This window comes from Natrix helvetica (genome assembly GCF_964273705.1).
Source record: "Natrix helvetica genome assembly, chromosome: Z".
Lineage (NCBI taxonomy): Eukaryota > Metazoa > Chordata > Lepidosauria > Squamata > Natricidae > Natrix > Natrix helvetica.
The window spans coordinates 60,324,189-60,341,824 of NC_138554.1; the positions used below are offsets into that span (position 1 = coordinate 60,324,189).

The window sequence follows — 17,636 nt, forward strand, 5'->3', positions numbered from 1 at the left end:
TTTACGATTTAATTGGGGAGGCAACATGACAGTAATTCAAGTCACATCCTACAAAGTCATTAAAATATTCAGGCTGCAGGAATGATTTTGTGGAATTGAGCAGATTATTGTTTTAGAATACCATAGTAAAATTTGGAAGCAGGAAGAGAAATTTGAGAAATGAATTAATGATGAATTAATTTGATACATAGTTTTTGGTTCTTTGCTATTTTGGGATTTTTTGTTTTGTAAGGCATAAATAAAATTTAGAATGAAATTTAGATGAAGCTTTAGTTAATTTACCAATGGCCACTTGCACTATTTAGAAGTTTATTTGTAAACAAGTATTATTTGATTAGCACTTTGCACAGCAGGACAGCTTGGCCTGTTATGGTTGTATAATTCTGACTCAACCTGTGAGTGAAGTGATTCACCCTACAGAGAATCAGGTCTCATTCATCCAAGTAAGAGTCAGTGGTGCCCTTTTTCTTTTGGGCATTTAACAGTTGTGCCAATAGTGTAGGTTTTCAGAATGTAGTTGAAGTTTCTGCAGCTTAGTAGAACTGAAAAATATATTAATTACTTTTACAAACTTCATTGTGAAAGGTGTGCATTTTTTTAAAGGGCTCCAGTTGGACTTAAATGAAATCTGCTTGAACCCCCTTGATTGGAGGGGTGCCTTGTTCTTAGCATTTTGTACTGAAATGGAAAAGTGTTGAAAGTATAAAAATGCTTCTGTGTAATTTGTGTGTGTATGCATTTTTACATTGTAATGTTTATTTAGCACAAATCTCTATTCAAATGATTTTTAAAGAATGCCAGGTTTTTCTTCTCAAACACCTATAAACTTTTATAGTACTTAGGTTTATAACACAAACATTATATCCAAGAGAAGATAGATCTTTTTCTGAATGAAGCAATTGGTATAGTTCATCCTTCCTTTTCCTTAAAAAAATGATTAAATCAGCAGCCAAAGAAAAATTCTAAATGAGTTTTCAGAATTGATCTAGTTGAAAATGAGTAACAGAGTGCTCATGTTTCCTAGCCATATTTTATTTAAATGTAAATGTTGTAGTACAAGACTGATTTAACAGGAAGTTTACTTATACTTGTAAATGTTTTATTGTTTGAATGATACACACACACACACACACACACACACACACCACTAGTTTCTCTTAGGTTCTCAGAGCAGAGTGATACACTTGTTATGTCATAGCTTCATGTGCAAGTTAGATTTTGGGTTGGGTTATGATTTTTTACTGTGTGATGTTTGCATCCGCTAATTATTAATTTTTTGTTATATACTGGTATTGGAATCTTAGTCTTTGTATTTATTATTAAAAGGAATAAAATGTTCCTTTGTTCATTCTTGATATGCAAACCATTTCCAATTTTAGTCTAAAATTCTGGAGAGATATAACTTGGCAGTATAGAAAGATATAAAGTAGATGATTCAGTGGCCTGATTTAGTATAAAGCAACATTTTCTGTTTCTTGGATTTGTCTAGAAGACTGAATTTTGTATCTCTTTAGAATGCAAACACACTGAATTACAAATAGTTTCAGGTGAATAGGAAAGCTTCCTATTTCTATCAGAGAAATAGTTTTTCAGTGCTTAGTTCTTTAGTGCATAGTTATTAACAGTAGAACATTACCATATGAGCAATATGGGATACATCTTCACCAGAAACCTTCAGGTGATGCCAAGCCCTTGCTTACAGTTGTGTGCTCAGCGCAACTGTAAGAAGACATGTTTTCTGTATGAAATGGTATCGGTTTAAATAGCATCAAAACTCATGGGATCCTGCCTAAGAATTTTCTTTGCTAATATCTTTACATTTTTTTTAAAAAAATTATGAATATCTTAAGATGTTCCAGGTTATGTTTCCAATCCTCGTTAGACTAACAACAGTTTATAATCCTAATGAAAATGTCCAATGTCACAATATCTTTTTTAGAATCAACTTAAATGGTAGGGGAATTATTTTTAAGTGACCATTCTAAATTATTAGTATAATAATTATAACAAACTTAGTATTTAATTCTTAGAAAGACGTATAATTTGAGAAATTAAACAAAAAGAATTATTGCACATATAATTATTGATGATGTGTAAATACATTGTGTTGATGTCAAAATAACTTGATATATAAGTAGCTATTTGTAAATGAAATTTCACTTAGATAATCTGACATTTAACATGATAAATGAAGTAAAGGTGTTCTTTATTCTTAATTGTAGAATGTGTCACCTGTCATAAAATTGATGGTGGGATAAAAGGAAAATAATTTGTCATCATGTCTAAATAGGAAATTTACTATTGCTCCATGTCATTACTCCTCACTCAGCAAATCTTGCCTGTCAAAGAAAAAAATAGTCATTGTTTAAGGAATTTTAAATTACTCTGAGGTGAACTTAGCTTTGTAAAGTCATTTTACAACTTTGTGACAAAGTGTATTTTTTCATCTTCCCATGAGGCAAAGCTTCATTTAAGATTTCTCAAGAGATGCTTGAGGGAAGTGATAAGTTGTAAAAAGGTGAACCATATTTTCCATTACATAGATAGAAGCATTCATCATTTTCCATATGGTATAGGAAAACCCGTCTCCTGAGGGCAAGGGCATCTTGTTAAATTATATTTAGCTATCTACAAAGGGATAATGTTGTAACCTTGGAACTTGTCAGGAATTAAAAATTGCCCCCACAGATGTGTAAAATGAGTACTTTTCTCTAAGCATACTCAAATCATTACTGTTATTAACCATGCAGAATATACAGCATTTTCTTCGATTTTTGAATACAGTATAACATACAGTGTATCTGAATGCTTCATTTATTTTCAAGATAGAAAGGCGCAGTGTTAAACCATCTGCAGAGTATCCAATTATTCTTATGCAAGGCTTACTTCCACCACATACTCAGTAACCAACCTTCTTCTCCACTGATGCATAGCATTCTATAATTCTGGATGACCTCATTTCCCAGACCCTTTGGTTCAGCAGGAGTAATTTTAGCTAACCAGCCAGTAAATATCTCCCCAACAGAGCTACATTTAGGGGAGAGTGATGTGACTAGTGGTAAAGAAAAGTCACTTCAGTTGTATAATATAGGGAAAAAAGCCCCTACTTGTATAGAATGAATTTGGTCTAGGTGTGGGTACTGTCAGGGAGAGCAGAAACTTCAGTTCTGCTCTGTTGAAAACTGTGCCATGCCATTGTCCTTAAAGTTGTTCCCTAAATGTTTAGTTGGTGCCATGGGCAAACTGTGTAGTTTTCTACAAAGTGCTGTGGAATTTTAACTATTTCTTTTTTAATTTTCCTTGGGTGAATGATGGTGTTTATGCATGGTGTGTACATGAAGAGTATTTTGACTATAACGGAAACAACTTATAAACAGATATTTCTAGTACCTTTCTCTTCCCCCACTGGAGTGTAACAGGCTGACAGTTATTTTTTTTTAATACAAAATTTTATTAGTTTTTTTAAAAAAAATATTCAAGAAAAGGGGTAATGGATGAAGGTCAAATTTTGACAGTTACATTATGCAGGAAATGGCCCTCCCCCCCATTCTCATAACTTTCCTTTACTAATATATTAGTTTGTTATTACTTAATACTATTTTGTCAGCATATGAACTTTTATCTTAAACTAGTTTCAATCATTTTATATCACACAGATTTTCAAGTTCATTTTTGTGATCTGAGTTTTCTCAACGTTGCCTCTTCTCCCCCCCCCCCCGCCCCTGGCAGAGCTCCGGCACCTCCCATGTCCTGTATGTCCGGTGTAGTGTCATCAGGTTTATCTAGGAGAACTTTATTTTTTTCCATGAAGGCCTCAGCCTCAATGGTTGTGTTGATTCTAACTCTCGTGCCCTCCCAGAATATTAGCATACCTTTTGGCAGCAGCCATCTAAACCACACCCCTTTCTGGTATAATTTATTCACTAAGAGCAAATATTTTTTTCTTTTATCTCTAACTTTCTTTGGGATCTGTTTCAGAATGGCTATTTCTCTATCCTTGTATTTTAATGTTTGCCCCCTTTGTGCACTCAGAATCTCGTCTCTTGTGGTCTTTCTAAGAAATTTGATGTGTACCTCCCTTGGAACATTGTGTGTTCTAGCATATGTTGAGTTTACTCTATAAACCAGGTCCATGTCCCACCCCATCTGTTGTCTGTCTTTTTTAATAAATTCAGCCAATAAATTTGCCATAATATCCCTCAAATTTTCATCATCAGCCTCAATTACATTTTGAAACCTAAGGAAAAAGAACATTCGTTCAAATTCCATTTTTATCTGGTGGAGGCTGACAGTTATTTTAATTGGTGGGAAGAATGTTTCCATTGTTTCTTGTTTTGATAATGGTCTGACCTGATATTTGCTGGTGAGTTTCTGAGAATTGGGTCTTGTAGTATTTCATAAAATGAAAAGCTGCAAAGGGTATTTCAAACAGCCGAGGTCAAACAATCACCAGATACAGAAGGCAAGAGTATGAGAACATATGTAAAAGTCAGAAGATCCAGTTGGTGGCAGGCTATCATTCCTTATGATCGTACTTCAGTCTATTATTTTTTTGCTGACATGACTTAAGATCCTCTTTGTTAATGCTACTCTGCAGTTCCATACAAAAATTTAGGACCAGTGTATGTTTCGATAAATCAGAAACTGAACGTATATGTTTCAATGACTTATATGTTTTAGTAATTTTGTAGCTGAACAAAAAACTGATAAAATTTCTACAAGGTGCAAAGTTAAGAACAGTGGAAGTGTTGGCTTTTACAATTTTGGTGTGATTATATATCTACCATTTCTAATGTCATAGTTCTACCAAATCCAGCAACAACTCAGGCCTTCCATCTCTGCAATAAGCAGTTTGCTTAGAAGCTGCATATTATATGGAAAGGGACATTATTGGACTATTATTGCAACCCTAAATATTTAGAGGGTCATTTTAGATAGGGCTAACATATAAGCAGTGCTCTACCAATACTAAACTGAAGGTCAGCGCACAAAATAACATCCTCAGGAAATTAATAAACTCTTAAGGACCCTTGCCAAACCAAGGATTCTTAAGATAACAGCTCTAACTCTTTGCTACTCTTCAGGCAAATATGCCTGCCCAGTTTGGTATAAGTAAACACTTACTGAGAAAGTAGACGTTGTTCTAAATCAGCGACCTCCAAACTTTCGGGTGCCAGGTTTGGTTCCATGGAGAGAGGTTTTTCCGTGGACTGGAGGGGGCGTGGCTTCATGTGCTGTCTGCATCCTGCAGATGGGACTTCATTTACTTGTGCAGCTTAGTTTTTGGCATGTTAGACTGATGCTGGTCCAAGGACCCAGGGTTGGGGACTCCTGCTGTAAATGAAGCTAGTAATAATATTATTGGATGCCTAAAACCTAGCACCCTAAAGACCTCTAGATAAGGTCTACCATCTAGCCAGCATTGCCCTGCCTGATTTTCCAGGAGAAGCAGCAGCATATACAGAGAGGCTTAAATCGTTTATATCTAGACAACATCCTCCATATGATCTACAATCAGCTCATCAGAGATTAAAATACAGCAAAAGCTCCCTTAGACCCATGGATAATTTTAAAAAAATTGAAAGCAGAAGGAACCTGTGGGAAGTTACAAAGAACCAATACTGGATGGAACCAACAGAAGAGTTGGCACCTGGGTCTGGCGAAAGTGGGGAAGTATGTAAATTGTTGAATAGACTGCACATTGTTGAACAAGATCCAGAGACACTCTGAACTAATGGGGCTATCCGGTGGCTTTTGCTGTTTGCAGTTGTGGTTTCATGCAGAAAACAACACATATCCTGCTCTTTGTGCCCTGATCAGTGCACATTTGAAGACCTCATGGGAGTGCAACAAAATATAATGTTGCTCATTTCTGGGCAAGATCTATTTAACTGGTACATATTTTAATCTTTATTCTAAATTTTATGTTATACAGTATGCCTTTAATTATGATGCTTCTGACAAGAATAAGCAAACAAACAATTTTTGCTCCAAATGAGCAATGGAAAAGGCCTGTGTCGAGTAAATTGATTGGGGAGGGGGGGAAATGGAGTTTTGGTTAGGGCTAATTCTAGACTTTGCATCAATATTTCTTCACATATATACTGTAATTGCCAAATTATGTATCTATCCATGTATATATTCCCACATGATACTGGAAGTAGATTTAATCATTTCTATCTATATCTATCTATCTATCTATCTATCTATCTATCTATCTATCTATCATCTATCTATCTATCTATCTATCTATCTATCTATCTATCATCTATCATCTATCTATCTATGTATCAGCAATGCATACATGTTATCAACTTTGAAACGAACCTGGCAGCAGCCATTTTTCTGTTCCTCAGTTGCCACACAGAGGGGAAAGAGGGATAGGAGGTTGGAATGCCCTACATCAGAGCTTTCTCATAAGAACCAAGGTCATCTCTACTGTCAACAGATAAGGCCGGGGAAGGAATGCCTGGAGAGCCTGCCAATTAACCTAATTGGCCCATGTGACCTGTAACACTTGTGGGATTGGTTTATTTCCTATTTTAATTAAACTAAAATTGCGGGAAATATTTAGAGTTGGTTTTTCTTTGAAGCTGTGCTGATATGATGTACTCAATAAAGAAGAGCTTTGAGGAGGGTCCTAGTTTCAGAATTCTGATTTGCTTGGGTTCATTAGTTGGAACCTTCACACATGTATTTACAGAATCCTTGCTATTCTCTGAGCTTGTTTGTTTGCTTGCAGACATTTTATTACCCAACCAGGTAACATAATCAGTGCTTCTCATCATAGCACTCATGATGTTACCTAGTTAGCTAATGAAACATCTGCAAGCAAGCCAACAAACAAGCTCAGAGAGTACCATGGACGCTACATCTTAACCATGATATGTTCACTCTTGTTAGATACATGTATTTCCCATATAAAACTTATACTGGAAAGAATTAATATTTTCTGAAGTTTTTGCTGTTTTTTTTAAATGTATAGTTAAGCAATATAACCGAATTTTGAGATACATTTACTGTACATTAATTGCCTATTAGGAATCTGTCCTGAATTGGGCTTAAAAGTATGGGTAGAGTTTATAATTCCATCTGAGTTCATGTTTTTATCTCTAGCTATGAGATTTTTCATTTCTTTTCATTAGAGTTGAACATTCATTTGGCAATATTTTCATCAATAACTTCACTAATTAATTAACTGATCAATCAATCATAGTTATTAGTACTAATACATGAATCTTGGGTTCTGCAGTTTGGAATCCATCCCAAGTTCCCAACTGAACCCTTTGCCCTGGCAAGACAGAAATGATAATGCCCATTTATAGCACCCTCAGTTAGCCTAATCATAGAAGGTTAAATTGATGCGCTAAATAACTCTTAAATAATAGTTTGTGCATTAATAACAGACATTCTTTGGGACTATGCAATCAGCAAGGACTTATTCATTGGTTTTGCACCCAATAACATAATATTTGATTTACTCAGCATCCCTTTATTTGCTCCTTGGAAAATAGCCTGGCTTACTGAATACTGGGTTCATCCCCTTTATTTATAATGTATTCTGTTGTATAACTTGAGAAAATATGGAAGATGTGCTGTCACTTCTAAGTTAAAACTTTAAAGTTTTAAATTAAGTTTTTCATTTTAAGTAATATGCTATGAATATGTTTGGTTACATAATCTGTCAATTTCCATGGAATGTACTGAATATATTTTATGTCTTATACATAAGTGGTATAAAAACAATTTTCTGCATTAATACAATTTATAATTTTTTTCACCTCTTCTGTGTTGTTACAAAATGCTGCAAAGACTTGAGGATATGGTACAATGCAAATATATGTTTGTTTTGGTTGTACTCATTAATATGAATGTTTATGTTAAACTAATCAAGACAACTGTTTTAGAGTTACTGAAGAATTTAAGTCACTCTTCTCCCATCTCATTGTACCTTATTTGGTGGTAAATATGATATCATGATGTGTTTTAGAGGAAAAATTGCATGTTAAAGGTATTTAATTATCTCAACTTTTGGCAAAGAGTTTTTTCATTGTAGATGCACCTATTTATAATAGAGAAATATTTTCTTATGCCCCTTCCTATTTAGCTATGAAGAGTTTGATTATAAGGCTAGATTAAATCAAGGTGTTTAAGCAGGAAAAATAGCACGCTATAATTGCCTTTTTTTTTTGAAAAAAAATGTTTGAGAAGGAGGGAGATGGTGTGTGTCACTTGTAAAATAGTGAAACTGTTGTTCCCAAGAATATTTCCTCCTTCTGTGAAGACTCATTGAACTTACTCCTGCTGCAGAGAGCAACTGCTGCATATCAGTCATTCTATATCGTTCAGTTAAGAAGTTTAGGTTACTTCTATCTTGAAGGTTTGTACATCTGAGTTATAGATGGTACAGTGAACAGGCAGCTAGAAAGGAAAAAGTGCAATTTATCATTTTGCCTGCTGATTCCACTTTCTGAAAAATGAATCAAATATATTTGTGACAAACTTTTATATTAATAATATAATAATAATTATATATAATGCATAGTAATTAACTCATCTTAAGTACTACCTTTTCCTATTTTCCAGTAGAATCGAGGGAGGGTTTACACGTAGGTATAGTGAAAGCCTGATGAGTCCATAGACTGAGGGAAATTTCTTTAATATTCCACCATTCCCCATTGGCTCCCAGTTTCCTCTCAGTCTTTTGGTCCAAGCACTGCTGTGGCTCCTAGGAAGGAAAAATTAAAAAATTAAAAATAGTATTACTTGATTTGACAAATTGATTATTCCACTTTTTTAAAAAAAATTACTTGAGTTGCTGCCCCCAGGGACCGTCGTTTCTGTCTTGTGCGAGGTAGGAAAGCCTTTTGGGCACTTGCTCCTATATCGCGGGGCTAGGAGCCCTATCCGATCCCCGAGACAGGGGGGGTGATGGGCTTCGCTCAGCTGCTGGAGGGGAGTGCAGATCACGGGAGAGAGAAGTGATTGTCCAGGTAAGCGCCTCTGCCATGGAAACACGAGCTATGCCTTTAAAAAGGCAAACCGCGGCTTTGCAGTGCTGGGAGACTGGTTGGAGAGCCGTGTGGAGAATTTCCACACGAGCCATGTTTTAAAATCACCAATGCGGTTTTTCTAGCGCTCCAGAGTCATTCAGAGCCTCCTGCAGGCTTTAATTGCTGCGTCTGGATGGAAAAGGCCACAGTGGCAATGGACAAACCGCAGTTGCCAAAGCAGATCGATCGGAGCTCTGGTGGCCATTTTGCCTCACACATGTGGAACCGACCATTTTGAAGCAGTTTGTGGCTGGCATTTTAGACATGCATCACGGCCACTAATCGAGTCTGGCAGGTCTTTAATTGAGCCTCACATTTGCAAGCTCCCGGGAGTCCAGGCACCAGCTGGCATCCTTAGTGACCCAAACTACAGCGAGGCGCACGTGAGTCACTGCGATGGCAGAATCTAGACCTGATGAGGCAGAGGCCTCCTCGGAGGCACTAAATGAGGTCAGAGAAGGGGACTACGACAGACCCAAAACTAAGGCCGCAACTTCCAAACCTTTGGCTGACCAACGCCCTTCCAGAGCCATAGCTAAAGATGAGCTTAGAAGACAACGGGCCCTGGAGAAGAGGATTGCCAGGGCGCATCAGGCGCACTTCCCTTCAATCTGACTCTCCTCCCAGGGGATTCAGTCCGTCTTCTCCTTCAGTTTCTCCTGCTAGGCCACAAAGGCATTCCAAACAGGAGGTTTCCGTTTCTCCTTCCAACTCCCCGAGGGCCCTCGGGGATGGCAGTGAGATTCCTTAGAAGGATCACCCAGGGATTTCCATTCGGCTGTTGGACTAGCTCCTCAGTGTCCTCCCCCTATAGGTCCATCTCAGGATGACCTTGAAGATCTGGGCCTCCGCCCTGAAAGCATCAAAAGGCTCATTTCTACAGCCATCACTAAGGGCATTGCCACAGGTCTGTCCCAACAAGAGCAATTCTCATAGAGTGGCAGATGCTGCGTAGACTACCATAACCATGGATCCTCCTCTGCTTTTCACAGGCAGGACCATGCCAGGGCCCCTTCTCTCTCTATGGTCAGTGAAGGTTCCATTCTGGGAGAGGAGGCTCAGCAGGACATGGGGTTTTCAGAAGATGAGGATTCTGTTCCTCCTGATCCCCTGGCCTTTGCTGGACTTTTTCCTCCATCTATGTTCAAGATCCTGTTTCACAAGGCCAGAAAAACCACTAAGTTTGGAACAGGGGACCTGGCAGTCACCCAGCCAAGGGACCTGAATCTGGCGATGTTCTCCAATACCGCGACCAATAAAGAGCAGGTGCCTGCACTCCCTTTGTTCCTACAGATGGTTAAGAACCAGTGGACCCGTCCTTCCACCTTTCCCAATCCTGGGAGTAGCGATCGCCGCTTCTACAACATGGAGCAGGCCTTTGCTCGGGCCCTACAGGTACCTGTGATAGACACTCCTATAGTGACCCTGGTCTCCTCCTCCTCCGTAGTGTCGGGATGTGGCTGACAAAATGAAACTGGAGGACAAGCGTGTGGAACTTACTTTACGTAAGAACATCAACGCTTCTGTTTGGGTGATTAAATTTGCTGCAGCCTCCTCCTTTAACTGCATGGCCATCATGTGGTTACGTCAGCTACAGGACCGTATTCCAGTCCAAGATGAGTGTCTCTTACAGAACATCCCAAAGATAATTGCCGCCACTCAGTTCTCTGCCGATGCCACCCTGGACTCCATTAAATATGCTTCCAGGGCAATATCTACCTCAGTGACCTCCAGGAGGTTACTTTGGTTATGCAATTGGCAGATGGATAACAAGGCCAAGTGGAACCTGGCGGCTTCCCCATACACGGGCAATAATCTTTTTGGAGAGGCATTAGATCTGATTCTCATAGAAAACAAAGACAAGAAAATGGTCTTACTGTCTAATGCTAAAAAGTCAGATTCTCATCCAATTCCTTACTGCAGGCCCTCTTTCAGGGCACCCAAGTCAGACCACCAGCATAGGTATCCTTCTTATAAATCCGACAGACAATCTCAATGCTCCTTTTACCAGGACAAGAGCAGTCCTGGTGGCCATTTCGTGGGGGGTGAGGGGGCGGCCATCTCTTCCGCAAAGGGAAATGACTCCAACCCAAATCTCCCCATAAGCGGCCACCTGGAACAATTTGTGGATCAGTGGGACCGGATAACTTCGGATGCCTGGGTCAGGTCCACCGTCAGGAACAGCCTATGGCTGGAATTTCTCTGCCCCCCAACTTTCTTTGGGACCTTTCCTCCCTCCCAGGACCCAGAACGGTGAGACCTGATGGATCTGGCCATTCGTCATCTGCTAGACATTCAGGCGGTGGAACCGGTTCCATTGGAGGATCACTGGTTGAGCCATTACTCCAACCTGTTCATGGTCCCGAAGAGCTCGGGGGGCCTAGACCTCAAGCGTCTGAATCAATACCTAGTTTACAGATCATTCAAAATGTTGTCCCTCAGATCCATTCTCCAGGGAATCCATCGGGGGGGGATTTCCTGGCCTCCGTGGACCTCACGGAGGCCTATCTTCACATCTTGATTCTGCCAGCCCACCGCAGATTTCTAAGGTTCTCCCACAAGGGTCTCCATTACCAGTACCGGGCTCTCCCCTTCAGACTGGCCTTGGCCCCATTCAGCATTGGCGTCTCACCTCCGTTCTACCCCAGTGAGACTCCAATGTTATCTCGACAACATGTTAGTTCAGGCCCAGTCACATGCTCAGCCGTCTTGCTTCACCTGGCCATTCAGACTCTCCAATCCCTGGGGTTCTCTGTCAACTTTCCCAAAAGTCACCTCTCCCTTTCCACGCAGATCCTTCACCTGGGGGCAATGATAGATTCAGTAGCCGGGTGGTACACCTCTCCCCAGAACATCTGGTCAGCCTTCAATCTCTAGCAAACCGAGTGCGCATGTCGGTCAGTTTCCATCCTGACCTTATCTCAGTTACTTGGCAAGATGGTATCATGCATAGGGATAGTACCCTGGGCCCGTCTTCACTCTCGGGCACTCCAGTGGGCTCTCATTCTGTACCAGTGGAAATGCATGAGCAACTTCCTGCGGTCCATCCCTCTGTCAGCAGAAGTACGGTTGTCCCTTCTGTGGGGGCTTTCTCCGGCTCTGCAATGGGGTTGCACGTTCTGGGAGCCGGAATGGGTTATGATCACCATAGACACAAACTTGTTTGGTTGGGGGCCCTGATGAACTCCAAGCTGGCGCAGGGTCGTTGGATGATCTCAGACCTCCGCCACAGCATAAACTGGCTGGAGCTGAAGGCAACTCACCTAGCCCTCTGGCACTTCAAAGATTCGATCATAGAACATCACGTGCTCCTTCTGACAGACAATATAGCCACAAAAGTACACATAAACCGTCAGGGTGGCATCCACTCTCAGAGCCTCTGGCTAGAGGCCCTGAAGCTCGGATCCTGAGCAGAGAGACACTTAATGTCAGAGATCTTGGAGCACATCTCGGACTCAGGCCGACTGGCTGAGCTGTGCGACAATAGACCATGGCGAGTGGCAACTCCAACCCAAGTTATTCCAGAAGATGTGTCTCTGGGCACCCTGCTGGTGGATTTGTTTGCTACTCCAGCGAACTCTCAACTGCTGAGATTCTTCTCCCACTTCCAGACTCGAACCGTGGGAGGCACAAACGCTCTCATGAGCAGATGGCTGCCAGGCCTTCTTTACGCCTTCCCCCCTCCCACTCATTCCTGGGACCCTAAGGAAGGTGGTGGTAGAGAGGGCACACATCATGATGCTAGCTCCATATTGGCCCAGAGGGTCTTGGTTTGAGGATCTTGTCCAGCTTTCCGTCTCTCCCCCGTGGAGGATTCCTCGGGAAGAGGTTGCATTGTGCCAGGGGGTCCTAATCCACCCGGAGCCCCAGTGGCTCCACTTGACTACCTGACACTTGAACGGCGCCTCCTGAGGAATGCTAACTTGTCTTCCAGGGTCATCGCAACCATAGAAGCCTCCAGATGACCTTTCACCACCTGGATCTACAATTCCACATGGTTGGCATAGGTCAAATGGTGTGGGCCCCTCAATATCTCCCCAATCGAGGCTTCGGTAGCTCAGATACTGGACTTCCTTCAAAAGGGGTTAGACGGGGGCCTCTCACACACCTTATGCCATCAGGTTGTGGTGTTGTCCTCGGTCCTCGGGGGGATGATCACTCGCCTCTCCCACATCTCCCTCTGATAAAATTTTCTGAAGGGGGAGGCGAACCTCAGACCTCCCCCAGTGCATAGATTTCCTACTTGGGATCTGCCCCTAGTTCTCAGGGCTTTGACAGGGGCTCCCTTTGAACCATTGCGGACAGTGTACCTCAGATTGCTATCCCTTAAGGTTGCGTTTCTGGTTGCCATTACGTTGGCCAGGCGCATCTCCAAACTGGGGGCTCTATCATCCAAAGATGATCTCTGCCAATTTCACCAGATTAGGGTGATCCTTCGTATGGATCCAACCTTTCTCCCAAAGGTTAATTCTCCCTTTCACAGGGTGCAAGAGATCATGTTGCCTAATTTTTGTCCTTCCCCCTCTCACAAGAGGGAATGCCTCTGGCACCGCCTAGACATCCGCTGCGCCTTGCACTTCAGCAGTGCGCAGATCTGAGGCTCTCTTCATTTCTTTTCAACCCGACTCTTTAGGGGCCAGGGTCTCCTCCCCCCGATTGGCAGGTGGCTAAGACAGGCCATAGTTACGGCCTATGAGGCATCAGGTCAGACTCCTTCTTCGGGGATCATGGCCCATTCCACGTGGCGTGGGCCACCAGAGCCCCATTCGAGGACATTTGCCGGGCAGCCACTTGGTCTTCCCCAACCCCCTTTATCCGGCACTATCATCTAGACGTGTTCGCATCTGTAGAGGCATCCTTTGGACATAGGGTTTTACAGGTAGCGACCGCCCCTCCCCTTGGGTCTTAAGTTTCCCCACCTTGGGACGGTAATAGTAGAGGCCCAGGCCTTGACTTTATCCCTCATGTCATCACTGCCGCTCAATAAGACTGCCTCATGCTATTCCCCATTAGGGAGTGATTGCCCTGTGCCCCAAGATCTGCCATGCACGACTTGCCTTCAGGTAGTGGTCCCTTGACAGGCCTCTGTGGCCTACTGTTCTGTGTTGCCTTAGGCCTTTGTTCTTGAAGCCGCTTCAGAGAAAACTCTTCCATGGCCCCTGTAATCTATCAAAACTTTACAAAAGCGTACTCTGTTCTTGTAAGACTTCCAGAGAGTTTGGAGACATTGCAGGAACATACTGCATTCTCACACACCCTCTAAAAATCACACAAAAGGACACCCTGTTCTTGCTCAAATTTTGGAGGTTCAGGGGACTGTGTGAGTTCCAGGGGGTGTCTGGAGGCCACATTAAGCACACCCCAATGAAGCATGCTTTGGAGAATAGTTGTTGGATGTTTGGAATGTCACCTGAAACATTGTGTCATATTACCTCTGACACACATGTCATAGGTTCACTATCACCATTCTAAACAATGCTTTTTGGATGATGGTTATCAGATTGTTCCATTTCTACATCTTTCTTGCATCTATGATGTGTGTTGGTTCAAGTCTATGTAAAACAACTGAGTTCACAATAAAGTGGAGTGTTGGCTTCATGGTGTCCAGAAGGCTGTCTGTTAGCTAAAGCTGGGTGGATATCAGGAAAGTAATATCAAGTTATATGACACCCACATCTATTACCTAGTTATGTAGGAATAGATTTATTCCACAATCTGATTTTTCTCTTCTAAACCAAGAATTGTACTGTTGCTTAATAAAGAGAGAATATGTAAGAGCAGATGTGGAAAGAAAAATTATTTGTATCATGCTTCAAGTGCATTTACTTTCTTTTAATGGGCCATTGGATGTCAAAGCAATTTATGTCATGCTTCTTCCAATAGCTGGTTTTCCTTAGGTTTTAAGTAGGTTCATTTTAGTTTTTGTCATCAATTAATAAAGTACCATATTTGTCAGAGTATAAGATGCACCTTTTTCCCTCAAAAAAGAGGCCGAAAATCTGGGTGCATCTTATACACTGAAAACAGCAATTTCTGCCTCCCGAAACCCCGCCCCCTTCACCAAAATGGCTGTGCATTGCTTTTAGGAGGCTTCTGAAGTGCTCCTGGGGGCTGGAGAGGGCATAGGTGAGTGAAAAATGGGCCATTTTTTGCTCAATATTGCCCCCCCCCCCCCCGGCCCCCAGGAGCACACTATAAGCCTCCTAAAGGCGATGCATGTCCTTTAAAAAAAAAAAGACCGGCCCATTTTCGCAAAAAACGGGCCATTTTTGGGAGGTCTACAGAGTGCAAAAACTTATTTTTTAGTTTACCTCTTCAAAATCTTGGTGCGTCTTATACTCTGGTGCGTCTCATATTCTGAAAAATATGATACATATTTCATATCAGAGTGTTCTGATTTCTTAAAGACAGTAGTCTGCCTTACATATTTTTATTTCCAGTTCAGTAGGACTGTCACTTGATTTCAGCAATGGTTTAATTTATGGCTTTGCAAAATTACTTAACACAATAGGGAAGAACACCAGGGAACCAAGTAATATCTATGAAACAAAATCAATAAAGATTTATGAGAGGAGAAAAGTTTTCCTTGTAATGAGAAATGGGCTTAAATATCTTGGTAGAACTAAGTGACCTGATGTGGATAGTTTTTTTTTTGGGGGGATAACACTGGATTTTTGCCTCTTGGCTATGGATTTTGCTATTGGGACAATTATAGATATTTCATGTGCATTTTGCTGCATATGTGCATATGAATGTGCATTCATATGGAAAATGAAGATTGTTGTAAAAGTGTACTGGGTTCTCATGTTGCAGTTTGTTAGTAGCATATAGTTTCAATTTTTCCTTCAATTCCTTCAAAGACGGAGAAGCCAATTCTCATTTGCTCTCCAAAATTATCTAGGAAAATAGATAAAGGAAAGGATTCAGATGTGGTATATGCTAGTTATTTGGCGTAGACTCCTTGGATAGAGCATATTAACTTGCTCCTGATTTGCTGTTCTAAAATGTCCTTTTAATATAAAGAAATTCTTTTTAATCGAATTTTGAAATTAAGATCAACAGTAAGGAGAAACTAGCATATGGAACAGAATTGTATTTATTTATTTATTTCATCAAGCATGTGTTAGACAACATATATATGTATGAACATAGTTTTGGATACATGAAATGGATACAAATAAAAAGAAATATTAGGACAGGGAAGGTAGGCATATTGGTGCGCTTATGCACGCCCCTTACAGATCTCTTAGGAATGGGGTGAGGTTGACAGTAGACAGTCTAAGGTTAAATTTTTGGGGGTTTGGGGAAGAAAACACAGTCAGGTAGTGCATTCCAGGCATTGACCACTCTGTTGCAGAAGTCGTATTTCTGCAGTCAAGTTTGGAGCAGTTTACCTTAAGTTTGTATCTATTGTGTGCTCATGTATTGTTATGGTTGAAATTGACATAGTCATTGACAGGAAGGACATTGTAGCAGATAATTTTATGTACTACGCTTAGGTCAGACCAAAGGTGGCATAGTTCTAAGTTGTCTAAGCCCAAAATTTTAAGTCTGGTGGCATAACGTATTCTGTTGCGAGCAGAGGAGTGGAGGACTCTTCTTGTGAAGTATCTTTAGACTCACTCGATTGTATTAATGTCCAATATGCAGTGCGGGTTCCAGACAGATAAGCTGTATTCAAGAATTGGTCTAGCAAATGTTTTGTATGCTCTAGTTAGCAGTACTATTACCAGATAAGATGCTATGCAAGATTAGGTTAACAACTCTTAAAGCGTTTTTGGCAATGTTATTACAGTGGGCTCTGGCAGTTAGATCATTAGATATGAGTGCTCCAAGATCCTTGACAGAGTGAGGGTCGTCTACAAGGTTGTGTCCACTCAGCTTGTATTTTATGTTCTGATTATTTTTGCCATTGTGTAAGATAGAGCATTTGTTGGTTGAGATTTGAAGTTGCCAATTGTTTGACCATTCTGACACATAGTCAAGGTCTTTTTGAATGGTAGCAGCATTGTCGGTGGTGTTAAATAGTTTTACATCGTCAGCAAAGACTGCTTATAATATGATCCCAAAAGTCATTTATGTAAAGAATAAAGAGTGTTGGTCTTAAAACGCTGCCTTGGGGGACACTGCTGTTAACAAGTGCAGGATTTGATTTTGACCACTTGTTGCCTGTTTGACTATAACTGAAATAATGCCTCCATTCTTCCCCTAGATTTTTCTGGAAAAGGAAGGGGCAAGTTTCCTTTATTGACACATTTACAAAAGGCAAACTACTTACATTTCCTGAAAAAAACTTCATATCAAGGGTAAACAGTGTGCTTAGGCCTAAAAGAAATATTTTCTTCAAGGAAAATTTATATTATTTTTCCTCTTAAAGTTTCTCAGGAGAGTTTGAGTTGGAAAACCCTAAAAAATTATCACTCTTAGATCTTTATTTTTATTTATTTAGTGCTTTGATATGTTTCTATAGAGGTCGCAATTACTCCTTTTTATATCTCTATTGAGACAAAACCGCTGTTAAGTCATTCCTTTTATTATTAACCAATATGTAGCAGTCAGTGTTTTTTTTTCTCCCTAGGAATG

The 17,636-nt window shown here is 40.7% G+C and overlaps 1 protein-coding gene across 2 annotated transcripts in view; it reads left to right on the plus strand.

Annotated features, from left to right (window-relative positions):
• The window catches only part of EPHA5 (EPH receptor A5), a 227,446-nt gene that overhangs the window by 5,207 nt on the left and 204,603 nt on the right, over window positions 1-17,636 (plus strand). The gene's annotated exons all lie outside the window — the stretch shown is intronic.